This window comes from Anomaloglossus baeobatrachus, chromosome 2, assembly GCF_048569485.1.
Source record: "Anomaloglossus baeobatrachus isolate aAnoBae1 chromosome 2, aAnoBae1.hap1, whole genome shotgun sequence".
In the NCBI taxonomy this organism is placed as follows: domain Eukaryota; kingdom Metazoa; phylum Chordata; class Amphibia; order Anura; family Aromobatidae; genus Anomaloglossus; species Anomaloglossus baeobatrachus.
The window spans coordinates 240,840,458-240,857,418 of NC_134354.1; the positions used below are offsets into that span (position 1 = coordinate 240,840,458).

The following is a 16,961-nucleotide window of genomic DNA, read 5'->3' on the forward strand; positions in this document are numbered from 1 at the left end:
AAAAATGGTATTTGTTAAAAATTGTGCTCATGGAGCAAATATGAAGCCCTCACACGGCCCCAAATCCCTAAAAATTTAGAAGTTACGGTTCTCGGAAAATGGTGACAAAAGTGCAATTTTTTTATTTTTTTTTTACCAATTTCTGAATTTTTTTTACACCAATTAAATAAAAAAATATACATGTTTCGTATCTCATAGTGATATCATATTCCCAAGTCAGTTTAACCATGTAATAAACATAGTAAATAAAATTTAAAAAAAGTGGAATTGTACTTTTTTTTGCAATTTTACTGCACTTGTAATTTTTTTCCCCCATTTTTCAGTACACTATATGGTAAAATTAATGGTTTAATCGAAAAGTACAATTTGTCCAGCAAAAAACAAACCCTGCTATAAAAACAAAAAAGTTATGGCTTTTGGAAGAATGGGAGGGAAAAAACGAAAAACTGAAAATCGCCGGGTAGTGAAGGGCTTAAAGAACAAAAGGATCTACAGTCTGAAATTGGAAATGCTTCACACACAGCGAGATCGCTGCTGAGATCGCTGCTGAGTCACGGTTTTTGGTTTTTGTGACGCAGCAGTGACCTCATTAGCGATCTCGCTGTGTGTGACACTGAGCAGCGATCTGGCCCCTGCTGTGAGATCGCTGCTCGTTACACACAGCCCTGGTTCGTTTTTTTATTGTTGCTCTCCCGCTGTGACGCACAGATCGCTGTGTGTGACAGCGAGAGAGCGCCGAAATGAAGCGAGCAGGAGCCGGCGTCTGGCAGCTGCGGTAAGCTGTAGCCAGTGTAAACATCGGGTAACCAAGGTGGTCACCCAATATTTACCTTCGTTACCAGCCTCCGCCGCTCTCACGCTGCCAGTGCCGGCTCCCTGCTCTCTGCACATGTAGCTGCAGTACACATCGGGTTAATTAACCCGATGTGTACTATAGCTAGGAGAGCAGGGAGCCGCACTAAGCAGTGTGCGCGGCTCCCTGCTCATGTAGCTGCAGTACACATCGGGTTAATTAACCCGATGTGTACTGTAGCTAGGAGAGCAGGGAGCCAGCGCTAAGCAGTGTGCGCGGCTCCCTGCTCTCTGCACATGTAGCGACGTTATGATCGCTGCTGCGTCGCTGTGTTTGACAGCTAAGCAGCGATCATAACAGCGACATACAAGGTCGCTGTTACGTCACAGAAAATGGTGACGTAACAGCGACGTCGTTGTCGCTATGTGTGAACCCAGCTTACTTTATTCCTTCATCATTCCTTAACTCCTTTATGTTTTTGTACATTTAAAGCATTTATAAGAATCTCAAACATCTAAATATATGCACAAGCCATGTTTACATTGGATTGTATATATTCTTTTTTTTTACACGATTATTTAGTGTCTTTACTGGTTGGTTACACTGCATACCCACTTAAAAAAGACGTCTTGTACATATACACTCAGTCTGACTTACTAGTACGGGGTGTGATCACTTAAAATGCCTAGGGCAGCATGAACATAAATTATGGCCCTGCTTAAGTAGCAAAGTTTTGAACTTTTGTCTTGTCTCTCAACATATTAATTACATTTGGGGAATTCAATGGTACTGATTGAATGTTATTTTCTAAGGATGGTGTTGACTACCAGAGTCAATGGACTGTGTGGGACAAAGTGTTCTTTGCTTAAACACTGTTGGAAAATAAAAATGCAGCTGATGTCGCAATTGTTGGGAAAGTTCCAAAAGACATGCAAAGTTGGTCTTGAGAAGTCAGTATTTCGCAGTGTAGCTTCTTGCATTTTAAAAGAAACAGAAAAATAAGTCCAAACAGTTTTAAATATGCATTATTACACAATGTTGACAGTTGGCTGGTCATTGTCAGCAACTGGATACCCTATGAATCCTTATTCATACAGAATGTCTCAAGGAAATAATAGCCCAAGAAATAGGTAATAATAAATAAACATGAATAAAAGGAAATGAAATACAATTTTAAGGGGTTGGTTGAAATAAGGTATCTTTTTTTTCTCCCTTTCTCTCTTTATCAAAGAGATGGGTAAGGGGTGATGTGGAGGGGAAGGTGGGTGGGTTAGATTCAGATAAACTCATCTAGTATAAGAAAGAAGCATTAAAGGGACCCTGTCACCATGTTTTTCCTCTATAAGCTGCAGCCAACACCAGTCGGTCCTTATACAGTGCCTTGTGAAAGTTTTCGGCTCCTTTGAATTTTTCAACCTTTTCCCACATCAAGCTTCAAACATAAAGATATAAATTTAATGTTATGGTGAAGAATCAACAAGTGGGACACAATTGTGAAGTTGAACAAAATTTATTGCTTATTTTAAACTTTTTTAATAAAGAAATAACTGAAAAGTGAGGCATGCAATATTATTCATCCCCTTTACTTTCAGTGCAGCAAACTCACTCCAGAAGTTCATTGAGGATCTCTGAATGATCCAATATTGTCCTAAATGACTGATGATGATAAATATAAGCCACCTATGTGTAATCAATTTTCCGTATAAACGCACCTGCTCTGTGATAGTCTCAGTGTTCTGTTTAAAGCACAGATAGCATCATGAAGAACAAGGAACACAACAGGCAGGTCCGTGATACTGTTGTGGAGAAGTTTAAGCCAGATTTGGTTACAAAAAGATTTCCAAAACTTTAAAAATCCCAAGGAGCACGGTGCAAGTGATCATATCCACCCAAACTTTCATCTCAAACAAGGAGAAGACTGAGCAGAGATGCAGCCAAGATCCCATGATCACTCTGGATGAACTGCAGAGATCTACAGCTGAGGTGGGAGAGTCTGTCCATAGGACAACAATCAGTCGTACACTGCACAAATCTGTCCTTTATTGAATAGTGGCCAGGAGAAAGCCATTTCTCAAAGATATCCATAAATAGTGTTGTTTAAAGTTTGTCACAAGCCACCTGGGAGACACACCAAACATGTGGAAGAAGGTGCTTTGGTCAGATGAAACCAAAATCGAACTATTTGGGCACAATGCCAAAAGATATGTTTGGCGTAAAAGCAACACAGCTCATCACCCTGAACACGCCATCCCCACTGTGAAACATGGTGGTGGTAGCATCATGGTTTGAGACTGCTTTTCTTCAGCAGGGACAGGGAAGATGGTTAAAATTGATGGGCAGATGGATGGTGCCAAGCACAGGACCATTTTTGAAGAAAACCTGTTGGAGTCTCCAAAAGACCTGAGACTGGGACGGAGATTTGTCTTCCAACAAGACAATGATTCCAAACATAAAGCAAAATCTACAATGGAATAGTTCACAAATAAACGTAACCAGGTGTTAGAATGGCCAAGTCAAAGTCCAGACCTGAATCCATTTGAGAATCTGTGGAAAGAGCTAAAAACTGCTGTTCACAAACACTCTCCATCCAACCTCACTCAGCTCGAGCTGTTTGCAAAGGAAAAATGGGCAAGAATTTCAGGCTCTCGATGTGCAAAACTGAGACATAGAGACATACCCCAAGCGACTTTCAGCTGTAATCGCAGCAAAAGGTGGCATTACAAAGTATTAACTTAAAGGGGATGAATAATATTGCACGCCCCATTTTTCAGTTATTTACTTTTTTTAAAAGTTTAAAATAAGCAGTAAATTTCATTCAACTTCATAATTGTGTCCCACTTGTTGTTGATTCTTCACCATAACATTAAATTTTTTATCTTTATGTTTGAAGCCTGAAATGTGGGAAAAGGTTGAAAAATTGAAGGGAGCCGAATACTTTCACAAGGCACTGTATACAGCATTCTAGAATACTGTATACAGTGTGTCCACCTATATCCTGTCCACCGCCATTAACTTGAGAACGGCAGCAGCTTTAGGCATAGAAGTGGTGTCTAGGTATAGTAAAGTAGCTATGCTCTATGCAATGAAACCACCTATAGCGCCACCTGGTGGAAAACAACGGAGTTAGCATTTTTATCTCGAAAACGGAACAAGATAGAGGAAAAAAAAGTGAATTACAAAGTTGTAGGGCATCATCAATTCAATACGGATCGACACCTTGCATAAAGAAATGCTATGATTAGAACGTGTAAAACTCACAAGGCTGCGGACGTTAAGCGATACCTCATGGAGACCTTCCTGCACGTCATTGGGTGTGGTGGCTGCATGGAGTGCCCTCCACAATCACCTGACCTGACCCCATTGGACTTCTTTCTGTCAGGTCACATCAAACAGCAGGTATATGCGACCCCTCCACCAACATTGCAGGACCTACGACGATGTATCACAGATGCTTGTGCAAACGTGTCACCTACCATATTGCACAACGTGCAGCAAGAGCAAGATACAGTATGCCGTCCAGAATCCAGATGTGCATTGCAGCTGACGGTGGCCACTTTGAGCATCAAAGTTAAATGAGTGCCATATGTGTGACCAGCATTCAATGTTTTGGGGGGGTCATGGGTTTCATATCATAGCATTTCTGTATACAAGGTGTCGATTCGTATTGAATTGATGATGACCTACAATTTTTTAATTCACTTTTTTTTCTCTATCTTGTTCCGTTTTCGAGATAAAAATGTTTTCCACTAGGTGGCGCTATAAGTGGTTTCATTGCGTAGCGCATGGCTACTTTACTATACCTAAACACCACTTCTATGCCTATAGCTGCCGCCGTTCTCAAGTTAATGGCGGTGGACAGGATATGGGTGGACACACTGTATAAGAGCCAGGATGCTCTGTATAACATAAAAAAGAGCTTTTATTATGTACCGCCCTGTGGGCTCAGCTGCGACCGGCGAGCCGCTCGGCTCCGTGCTCGTACTGTGGGTGGTGGCTCGACCCTCTCACGGACCCGGGGGTCACGTCGCTCTGCAAGGGAGTTGGCGCTACACGCGGGGACTTGGGTAAGGAGTTCCACGGCCGGGGCCGCGGTGGTTTGGGATGTAAGTTCGTGACGCCACCCACGGGTTGTGGTGATTGTAGACACCACCGCTGCGGTGAAGGTATGGGGGCTCCCGGGAGCGTTGTAATGGTTCAGCTAGGTGTTGACCCCTCCGTGGGTAGGGGGTGTTGGTCCCGGGGCCTGGTTGGCGAGGGCCATGGTGCAGGGTGAAGTGTTGTGGTGCGGTGCCTGATGGCACTGTTGTACTCACTCTGACACAACACACTGAAGTCTCTGGTAAACCAAACAGAGTGATGAACGGGGACCGCAGCCAGCTGCAGCTTCTCCTGGTAGAGGTTGGTGGTTTCCGCCTTTCTCCTGTACCTCTGTGTGTAAATGTTTGACTCCTATGCCTAGACACCGGTAGTCCACTCCCCGACTTGTATATGCTGTAGGAGCCGGTTGCCCGCAGACGCTGGCCCTTTGGGTCGCTATGCCTTGGCGGTGGCTTTACCCTGTATGGTTGGGCTGTTGTCTTCTAACGGGACTTGTGTGGGACAAGTCCTTAAGTCCAGTCCGCAACCAGTTGATTTGACTCGGCCCTGTCGGTTCAGGGCTTTGTACTGGGTCTGAGTACCCCTCCTAGTGCTCCGGTTTCCAATCGGTTCCCCGGTTCGGTACCGGCGGGCCACCGCCCGACCCCGATCCCTACGGTTCCACCGGCTGTAATCCCAGCTCCTGCAGGTGGCCACCACCGTCTGCCTCCTTGCCAATGGCGACTGGGCTCTGACCCAGCCACCTGGTAGTCTCTTGGCAGGCCTGGACACAGGGCTGCCTGTGAACTTGACTGCTCTCTACCTCCTATAGACTACTCTGCACTCGTGCTTAACTTCTTGTGTCTGTTTTTCCACCTCCAGGCCTATGAACTCCTTGGTGGGTGGAGCCAATCACCTGGCTCCGCCCCCTGGTGTGGACATCAAACCTGGAGGGTGGTGACAAGGTTTTTAGATTGACTGATGTCACCTAATCGGGAGGGGGGTGTGGTGTTGTGTGTGGCTACCTTGGACGACCTGACTAGTCCAGGGCATCACAATTATACTCACCCAGGGTGCCTGCGGGCTGCTATTTTTAGGCTGGGAAGAGCCTAAATACCAGCCCTCAGATGCCTGTTTTACCTTGGCTGGTTATGAAAGACAGGGCGGAGCCCAAGCCGTTTTTTAAATTATTTATTTAAATAATTTTAAAAATGGAGTGGAATCCCCTTTATTTTGGTTAACCAGCCAAAGTAAAGCCCACGTTGTCTGCTTATCAAAAATAAGTGGGAGCTGCATCATTTTATTTTTTACTTTATTGCTCATAGCAGCATACAGGCATCTTCCAAATGTAATAAATCTTGTAGATTGCATCATTAGCGCAGCATTTCAACAAACTCTTAGCATATGAACAGTACCCGAACTCCTACTTTTATAGTCCATGTTCGAGTTCGATGTTCGGACACCCGGTGTCCGGTACGAACTTCAGATTGACTCATCCCTAGTTATGAGTCCAAAAATAGAAACTGCAATATCTAAACTTGAAATTTTTTAAAGAATTTTCATGCTTTTAAATAAAAAATACTTATTTTTCATATTTTAGAATTTAAAATGAACTAGCATTAGTAAATGAAGATGAAAACAATCAGGAAAGGAAACTGTAGCATTTGCAGCATTCCAAACAGAACGAGGCTGGATTGCCTACAGCTTGGAGATGTCACATAGCAGAAACAAGCATAACACTTACATAACTAGAAGGGTTTAACATAATCAGTCTGGCTCTCTCCAATAACTCAGCTCTTATGCAACTGCGTAAACAAAGTTCAAGGTTAGGTTCACTTCTCTTACCGCCTTCTAAACAAGACGAGCCTTGTATGTTACATTACCAACGAGCGTTCGGCAACTAGCAAGTGCTTAAAATTTATTTATGACATAATCACTATAGACGTACAGCGGTGATAGAAGTTGGAAAGTGGGTGCTTAGCTTCTACAAAATCTTGTCAGCAAATGTATTATACAAAGAAAAAAATAATGATCACAATAATAATAATAATAATAATAATAATAATAAAAAATAATATCTCTAATAGCAGGACTGTTTGTTTCATGAAAGATAGGATTATTTAGAGTCCCTCTATAGCCACAGCTCCCAGATCAAGATTAAATGACAGTTTAATCATTTATCCTTTCCAGCATTTGTACTGGCCAAATAATGTTCTGATTTTTTGGAAATAAATTATTTTTGCAATAATGATGTCACTAGGATTTTCAGGCATTATTGATCAGGGTCTTTCATCTATCAGATTGCTTGCCAACAGACTGATTCAAATTTTATTGATATTTTTTGTCTCAATCTGAAATCATTGATATGAATTTGAGACCTGCAATCAATGTAATTCTGTTACGACAGCCTTACAGAAATAAACGGCGGCAGAAAAAGGTACTTATTCTGATCCGCCGTTCATAAATGGTGGCAAGACAAAAGTAAATGGCGCCCCCCAGCGTTGGAAAATCTCCAAGGTTTCAACTACTGGAGGTATCGGAGACCCTGAAGATCACGATTTGGGCCGTTTTTTCCGGTCCCCGGTCACGTGATCACCGTTATACACCATATAAAGATGGTAATGTTACAGTAAATGGCGGCGGCGGTAAAAAATGATTTATCTCCCACCTGGCATGATGAAACATTTCAGATGGGAGACAAATCTCCTCCTCCAGTCCCCTCCATACTCCCAGTATTGCCAAAGTGCCCTCCCAATCCCCAATCCCCTTCGACCTTCCAAGATGGTGACTGCACTAGTGCAGCGCTGGCTGAATTCATCCTCCTCCTCCCATTTCTGTTGCATGTGACATATCAGATGCGACACAAAAGTCATCCCCAGATCAAACCCAGGTCATCCCCCATAACCCCCTGGTGTTCTCACTACTTGTTTCAGTGTCGATCCCCTGCAATCCCTCCTCCTCCTTCTCAAAAGATGGAGACCGCATGCGCAAAGTGGCTGTCAGCCGGCTTCCTGCGTTCAGTGACGCTGAGATTACTGCAGCTCATACTGCCGTGCTGTGGACCTGGGGAGAGTGGGTGCAGTATTCTCAGGGCACTGCACCCACACTCCTCACATGGAGGTTCTGGACTTCCAGAAAATGAGGATACGTTCTCTGAGCATGACCCCCATATTCTGGAATAAGGTTACTGCAGGTCACTCTGCCCTCGATTGGACTAGGGCAGTGTGAGTGCAGTATTCTCACTCAGATCACTGCACCCACACTCCTCACATGGAGGGTCTGCTGCACGTCCAGAAAACGGGGAATACATTCCCTAAGCGTGCCCCTTATTTCCTGATACATAGAGTTGTTGTGGAACCTCCAAAATGGATTACAGCGGACCGGAATTTTTTTTCTTTGTAATAAATTAGTGAAAGAGGGAATGTTTTGGGGATGTTTTATTCAAATAAAACAAATGTTGTTGTTTATTTTTAATACTGACTGGGTTAGTGATGTTGGGTATCTGATAGATGCCGTGACATCACTAACCCCAGGGCTTGATGCCAGGTGACATTACAGCTGGTGTCAACCCCATTTATTACCCCATTTGCCACCGCACCAGGGCAACAAGATAAGCAGTGGCGAAGCACCAGGTTTGGTGCATCTAATAGATGCGCCACTTCTGGGGTGGCTGCGTCCAGCTATTTTTAGGCTGGGAAGGGTCAAATAACCATGGCTCTTCCCACCCAGAGAATACGAGATCCCAGCTGTCCATTTTACCCATTTTACCTTGACTGGTAATCCAATTTGGGGGGACCCCATTTTTTTTTAATTATAAATATATAAATAATTAAAAAAACAGTGTGGGGTGACCTCCTTTTTGGATTACCAGCCAAGGTGAAACTGCCAGTTGTGGTCTGTAGGCTGCAGCTGTCTGCTTTACCCTAGCTGGCTATCAAAAATGGGGGGGACCCCACATAGTTTTTTTTTATTATTTATTTTTCGGATAAATACAAGGCTAAATAAACACTGTATAGTGCCACATGAACGTCACTAAAGGGTTCCAGCTTAGAATATGTTGGGGGGTGGGACATTATATATGTGTTTGACATCCATCGATCAGGATTTGCAGAACAAAATCTGTCCAATTTAGACCTGTTCACAAGTCTTCTTTAACTTCTTCCCTCTGTAGCCATTTTTCATTTTTGCGCTTTCTTTTTTTCTTCTCTTTTTCCAAGAGTCATATCTTTTTTATATTCCATCGACTTAGTCGTATGAGAGCTTTTTTTTTTCCATGAACAGTTGTAGATTTGAATAACCCCATGTGTAAAAAAATAAAAACCTCCAGCTCTGGAGCGACATTTACAAAAAATTTAATTTAACCTTGGCTTTATGAATTTTGTTTTTACTGCATATATAGTGCTGGCCAAAAGTATTGGCACCCCTGCAATTCTGTCAGATAATACTCAGTTTCTTCTTGAAAATGATTGCAATCACAAAATCTTTGGTATTATTATCTTCATTTATTTTGCTTGCAATGAAAATCACAACAGAGAATGAAACAAAAATCAAATCATTGATCATTTCACCACAAAGCTCCAAAAATGGGCCAGACAAAAGTATTGACACCCTTAGCCTAATACTTGGTTGCACAACCTTTAGCCAAAATAACTGCGAACAACCGCTTCCAGTAACCATCAAATGAGTTTCTTACAATGCTCTGCTGGAATTTTAGACCATTCTTCTTTGGCAAACTGCTCCAGGTCCCTGAGATTTGAAGGGTGCCTTCTCCAAACTGCCATTTTGAGATCTCTCCACAGGTGTTCTATGGGATTCAGGTCTGGGCTCATTGCTGACCACTTTAGTAGTCTCCAGTGCTTTCTCTCAAACCATTTTCTAGTGCTTTTTGAAGTGTGTTTTGGGTCATTGTCCTGCTGGAAGACCCTTGACCTCTGAGGGAAACCCAGCTTTCTCACACTGGGCCCTACATTATGCTGCAAAATTTGTTGGTAGTCTTCAGACTTCATAATGCCATGCACACGGTCAAGCAATCCAGTCCAGAGGCAGCAAAGCAACCCCAAAACATCAGGGAACCTCCGCCATGTTTGACTGTAGGGACCATGTTCTTTTCTTTGAATGCCTCTTTTTTTTTCCTGTAAACTCTATTTTGATGGCTTTTCCCAAAAAGCTCTACTTTTCTCTCATCTGACCAGAGAACATTCTTCCAAAATGTTTTAGGCTTTCTCAGGTAAGTTTTGGCAAATGGGGTAAGAAGTGGGGTCTTACTGGGTATTCTACCATACAGTCCCTTTTCATTCAGATGCCGACGGATAGTACGGGTTGACACTGTTGTACCCTCGTACTGCAGGGCAGCTTGAACTTGTTTGGATGTTAGTCGAGGTTCTTTATCCACCATCCGCACAATCTTGCATTGAAATCTCTCGTCAATTTTTCTTTTCCTTCCACATCTAGGGACGTTAGCCACAGTGCCATGGGCTTTAAACTTCTTGATGACACTTTGCACCGTTCACACAGGAACTTTCAGGATTTTAGAGATGGACTTGTAGCCTTGAGATTGCTCATGCTTCCTCACAATTTGGATTCTCAAGTCCTCAGACAGTTCTTTGGTCTTCTTTCTTTTCTCCATGCTCAATGTGGTACACACAAGGACACAGGACAGAGGTTGAGTCAACTTGAATCCATGTCAACTGGCTGCAAGTGTGATTTAGTTATTGCCAACACCTGTTAGGTGCCACAGGTAAGTTACATGTGCTGTTAATTACACAAATTAGAGAAGCATCACATGATTTTTCAAACAGTGCCAATACTTTTGTCCACCCCCTTTTTTATGTTTGGTGTGGAATTATATCCAATTTGGCTTTATGACAATTTTTTTTTTTTTTCATTGAAAACAAATTAGATGAAGATAATAATACCAAAGAATTTGTGATTGCAATCATTTTCAAGAAGAAACTGAGTATTACCTGACAGAATTGCAGTGGTGCCAATACTTTTGGCCAGCACTGTATTCTTTGGCAAAAAAATCATGATTTTTCAGGTCTGTACAATTACGCTAATACCAAACTTTTATAGATTTTATTCAATAAGGTGGAGAAGAAAAAATTATAAATTTGTAAAAAAAAACCCCACAAAAAACAGACCTGCATCATTTATATTTTCCCATCAACAGAACTGTGTAAAGGCTTATTTTTTGTGTGATGTGCAGTCAGTTTTATTGATGTGAATTTGGGGTTTAAACAACATTTGGCTCTATTTTTAAGAGGAGAGGGGACCAAAAAAAAAAATCAACTGTGGCATTTTGATTTTTCTTTTCTCATTACAGCATTTACCAATCAGGTTAACTAATTTTAGATTTTGATAGATTGGACTGTCATGAACATGGCAATAGCCGACATGTTTACTGTTTTCATTTTTCACATGTCTTTATTTTTAACGCCTTCACCCTCAAGCTTGTTTACACCTTCCTGACCAGGCCAAGATGTAATAACTCTGGAACGCTTCAACGGATTACGGTGATTCTGAGACTGTTTGTTTGTGACACATTGTACTTCATGCTAGTAGTAAATCTAGAGCAATATTTTTTGCGTTCATTTGTGAAGTGAAAATATTGAAAATTTGATGAAAATTGTAAACAATTCACAAGTTTCCAATTTTTTTATTTTATGTCCCTAAACCAATATTATGTTACACAAAATAGTAAGTTTTTTTTGTTTTTGTTAGGCCCCTTTCACACGTCAGTGATTCTGGTACGGAGGGACATGTGCGTGTTTTACACGTCAGTGAAGAACGTCTGTGGTTTTCACTGACGTGTGAAACGGGCCTTGGGAAGTTAGAATCGGTAAGTTTATCAACAATTTCTAATTTTTCCAACAAAGTATACAAAAACATTTTTTAGGGCTCATATCATATTTGAAGTTATTTTGAGAAGCCTACATGACAGAAAATACCCAAAAGTGGCACCATTCTAAAAATTGCACCTCAAATCCACAACCAAGACGTTTACTAACTCTTCAAGTGCTTCACAGGAAATACCGTATTTTTTCGGACTATAAGACACACTCCCCCCCCCCCTAATATTAGGGGAAAGTGGGGGGTGCATCTTATACTCTGAATGTAGCTGCGGGGAATGGGGGTGCTGAGGTGGAGCGGGTCATCTGTGGCATAAGCAGGCTGTAGCAGTCTGCCGTGAACACGTGGTCCCACTTTTTTGATCTCTACGCCCATCCTCCCGCCCATCATCCCTCAGCGCTGAAGCTGGTGCTGACAGGTGGGCAGGATGATGGGCGGGGGATGCGCGCATAGTAAAGAGCCTGCCCACCTGATCACCCCTGGCAACTACAGCCTGGAGTAATCATGTGCGGCTGTATTCAATGCTCCCCGCGCTTCATCATCAGCGCGGGGGGCAGTGAATAAGTAAACTCACTGGTCATTGTTCCCCATGCAGCATCACAATGTCCTCCTGTCTGCCGGCCAGCTGATCTGTGTAGAAGCTAGAAGCAGTGAGCACAGCGATGACGTCATCGCTGTGCACACCGCTAGTCTCCACACAAGTCAGCTGACAGGCAGACAGGAGGATATTGCGATGCTGCAGGGGAACAGGGATGGCTCCACACTCTAGCGGTGCTGCTGCCGGCACTGACAGGAGGAGGAGCGATGTTGCATGGAGTGAGGAAAGGTGAGTATAAACGTTTATATTTTTTTGTGTGCCACATGTAGCGGGTCATATAGCAGGATGAGGGTGTATAGCAGGATGGATGGGGGTATATAGCAGATGGGGGTATATAGCAGGATGGATGGGGGTATATAGCAGGATGGATGGGGTATATAGCAGGATGGATGGGGGTATATAGCAGGATGGGGGTATATAGCAGGATGGTGGTATATAGCAGGATGGCAGTATATAGCAGGATGGCAATATATAGCAGGATAAGGGCATATACCAGAATGGCGCTATGTAGCAGGATGGGGGCTATACCATGATGGCGGTATATAGCAGGATGGGAATATGTACCAGGATGAGGGACATATATACAAGGATGGGGATCATATACAAGGCAGAAGGATCATTATCAGGATGGGGTACCTTAGTAGAGAATTTGGGGACATTACCCCCATAACAGTCTCAGCAGCAGATCCTCGCCCCATAAGTGTGTCATGACCACATTTTTTGCTTAAAATTTTATTTTCATATTTTCCTCCTCTTAAACCAGGGTGCGCCTACTAGTCCGAAAAATATGGTAAAGAAATGTGTAAAGAAAAAAATAAAAATTTTACTTTTGCCCACAAAAATGTTACTTTAGCCCCAAATTTTGCATTTTCACAAGGGTAACAGGAGAAATCGCACCATACAGTTTGTTGTGCAGTTTCGCCTGAGTAGGAGCAGGAGCACCATTTGACTTTTGTACAGCAAAATTGACTGGAATCGAGTTGTTACAAAATTTCTCCTGAGTACGCTGTCACTCCATATGTGATGGGAACCTACTGTTTGGGCACATTACAGAGCTCCAAAAGGTATGCGTGACGATTTGGAGTGCAGACTTTAACGGAGTGGTGTGTGGGCGCCATGTCAAGTTTGGAGAGCCCCAACCACACAAGTGACTCCATTTTAGAAATTACACCCCTCAAGGAATTTATCTAGATGTGTTTGTGAGCACATTAATCCCGCAGGTGCTTCACAGAAGTTTACAATGTTGAACCGTGAAAATAAAATACTGCTTTAGTCCCATTTTTTTTCATTTTCATAAGGGTAGAAGGAAAAAATGGACCCCAAAGTTTGTTGTGCAATTTCTCTTGATTACATCGATACCCCATATGTGGTAGGAAACTATTGTTTGGACACACTATCAAACTGCAAGGAGTGACATATTTGAGCACAGTCTTTGATGGAATAGTTTGTGAGCACTATGTCATGTTTGGAGAGTCCTTGATGAGCCTAAACAGTGGAAACCCTCCACCAGTGAGGCCAGTTTGGAAACAACACCCCTCAAGGAATTATCTAGAGGCATTGATATAGTAACGATAATAATGCTTTTGGTTTTACTGGTACACAAATTAAAAATGTGGTGGTATGTGCAAGTTATGCGGAGTATATCAGCCTATAAAACGGTGTTGTGACAACAGGGTAAATTCATGGACGAGTAGTACACTTTGAAGCAATACTTAATGCAAAGGACAGGTTTCTTAGAGCAGATTTCACAGTGGTAAATTGTGTCCTTTTGTATTCCCCTTTTGGAGCATATTTTTCACTTTTTTGTGTTCTTTCCTTCCTTGCAGTTGGGAACCTGACTGGGAAAATGTTGAGCTGGTGTAATAGAGGGAATATCTGTTTCTGAAGTACGGGACCTTCACCTTCCTGACTGCCAAACATTAGGACCCTGAGGACTACCTCCTGAAACTGAAGGAAGGTCCCTGTATTGCCTGCATATCGAAACAGCACAAAGAATTGTGAAGTGGCATCTGTACAATGTGCACCGTCAACTTATTGTTATACTTTTGCTTTTCACAGGACCTGATCTGAGAGCTCTACACCCCTCATGAACTTATTATAATCCAGGATACAATCTGGCTTTGGAACTTCTGTTGTGGTAACTCAGACAGTGACAAGGGAGCTGTTGTCACAGTGCATTGAAGTCAAGATAATGATATCCCTCTTGTCCTTATTCTTGACCACCAGCATGTTGTCAAGGCATTCAGCTCTGCTTTCATCCTTTCTCAGCAGTTGCTCAATTAACGGCTTAGGGAGGCCTCTGATTTGTTTTGCATGGTGCAGAATTCAACTGTATCTCTTGGCAGAGAGAGATTTGAAGAGTGGGATGCTGGTGTAAAAGTTATCTACGTAAAGGTGATAACCCTTAAGCATCAGTGGGTCCACCAATTTTCACACAATTTTACCACTTACCCTAAGGACAGGGGGGCATTCAGGGACGCCAATCCAGGTGCCCTTCCAGTCATAAACCCTACATATGAGAGTGTACCCTGAGGTGCTCTCACATACAGCTTGTACAGCTCAATTCCGTGCCTCTTAATGGTGAAGTATTGTTGAAATTTTAGCCTCTTTTTGAAATGAACCAGAGATTAATTTATACAGATGTCACTTTTTAGGTTGTATGTCTCAGCAAATTTTCTGCTTAAGTGTTCAACCACTGGCCAAATTTTATATAGACAATCAAAGTTTGGATTGCTTTGGAGAGGATACTGTGCATTATCACTGTAGATTTTTTTGGAAAAGGAAATCTCGGTGAGGACTGTAGCTTCAAATTAAAATCCCAGCAAACCTGGAATAACAGGCTAATAATTTCGGGGGGGGTGGAGTCAATATGGGATCAATTGCTGAAAGGGTTGCTTCGGCTGTGGGGCGCCTTGCTGGGTGTCCCTCCTCACTAGATGAGAAGGAAGAAAAATAGAGAAATGTTGGATCTTACTCACTGACAAAATTTGTGTTTAAGGCAATGATACTGTAGGCCTCCTCTGCCTTCTTGACGAATGGGCCATTTTTATTTTATTCTTCTAACCAGTAGGGGATGTGTGTACGGGCTGCTTTACACGTGTACTGTGTGGGGCGTGTATAAAGGGTACTATTTATTATAAAATTGACTATTAAAAGTAGAAGAAACAAAAGTAGAGAAAAAAAAGTACAGAAAAAAGCAGAGGTAAAAAGGAAAAAGAAAAAAATAAGAAACACTAAGCAGAAAAAAAATTAAAAGAAAAATCAGTAGAAGTAAAAAACCCTTTGTAGAAAAAAATTACGATGACATTCACTACACTAATCCTATATCTATGAAGCTACTTGGTGCTATTATTTTTCTGCAAGAGAAAAACGGATGTCAGTAACACTGCAACATCCGTTCCCCTAATGCACTACCTATGAAACTACTGGGTTCAAATCCCACCAAGGACAACATCTGCAAAAAGTTTGCATGTGTTTGTGTGGGTCTCTTCCAACAATGCAAAGACATACTGATGCAATATTTACATTGTAAGTAATGATAATATCTGTAAAGCACTAAGGAAATTAATGGTGCTCTATAAGGGCCCTGCACACATTTATTTTATTATTATTTATTATTATAGCGCCATTTATTCCATGGCGCTTTACAAGTGAAAGAGGGTATACGTACAACAATTATTAACAATACAAAACAGACTGGTATAGGAGGAGAAACATCCATGTTTCCAGTACATGTAGTGTCTGTTTTCACATGTACTGGGCAAATGTTCACTGCATACTAATTAAAAAAAAATGGGGATCTTCACACCTCCTGAAATGAATGTTTTATTATGTGTGAAAAATGTGCAAATATAGATAGATAGATAGATAGATACTTAGCTACATAGCTCATATAACTATTTAGCCAAGTAAATAACTAATTAATTGAAAATAATGACTTGGGCTCCCCCCTATTTTTGATAACCAGCCAAAGTACAACAGACAGCTGTAGGCTAGATTATCATGGCAGGAAGGCCATGGTTATTTGGCCTTTCCTAGTCTAAAAATAGTAGCCCTGCTTTTCCATTCTTCACTGAAAAAGAATTGCTATTATTGATACTCCAAAATGGTGCTATTAAACCAACAAACTTAATTTTCTGGAACAATTTCCAGGGTGCCAACACATTTGGCCATGACTTCATGTATGGATATACTGTAGATACATTTTTTTTACTTTGGTATGGTCTCCTGCAAATGGTATGGTCTCCTGAGTAAATGCATTAATTCTGTGTATTGTGTATAGTTTCATATTCGATTATGTATATCAATTTTAATTTAATATAATTAACTTGGTACCTTTAATTTTTCAGGCAATTTGTGCAATGATATATAGGATGAATCTTTGCATTCGGCCTTGGAAACCATTGGGTCCATTGCTGGGAGTCAGTTGTCCTGTTAAGATGATAGAGGAATAATTATCAGACATGAAAAAGAAACATTAATTTAAATATTAATAACAATAATAATAGCAACTTTTACAAACTTCAGTGAAATCATATATCCATTTTCATGGCGGACTTATCACACAGATATCTGATAAATACTTAGGCAAAAATAAATCTAAATATATTGTATATAAATATAAAATAAAAAAAATATCTCCTA

At 41.7% G+C, this 16,961-nt stretch overlaps 1 long non-coding RNA gene across 1 annotated transcript in view; it reads right to left on the reverse strand.

The window, feature by feature from the left end:
- LOC142289772 (uncharacterized) overlaps nucleotides 1–16,745 on the reverse strand; it is a 173,352-nt gene extending 156,607 nt beyond the window's left edge. The window contains exon 1 of the long non-coding RNA XR_012750155.1: nucleotides 16,653–16,745. This is a non-coding gene — a long non-coding RNA (uncharacterized LOC142289772). The remainder of the gene's footprint in view (nucleotides 1–16,652) is intronic.
- Between the last annotated feature and the right edge of the window lie 216 nt (nucleotides 16,746–16,961).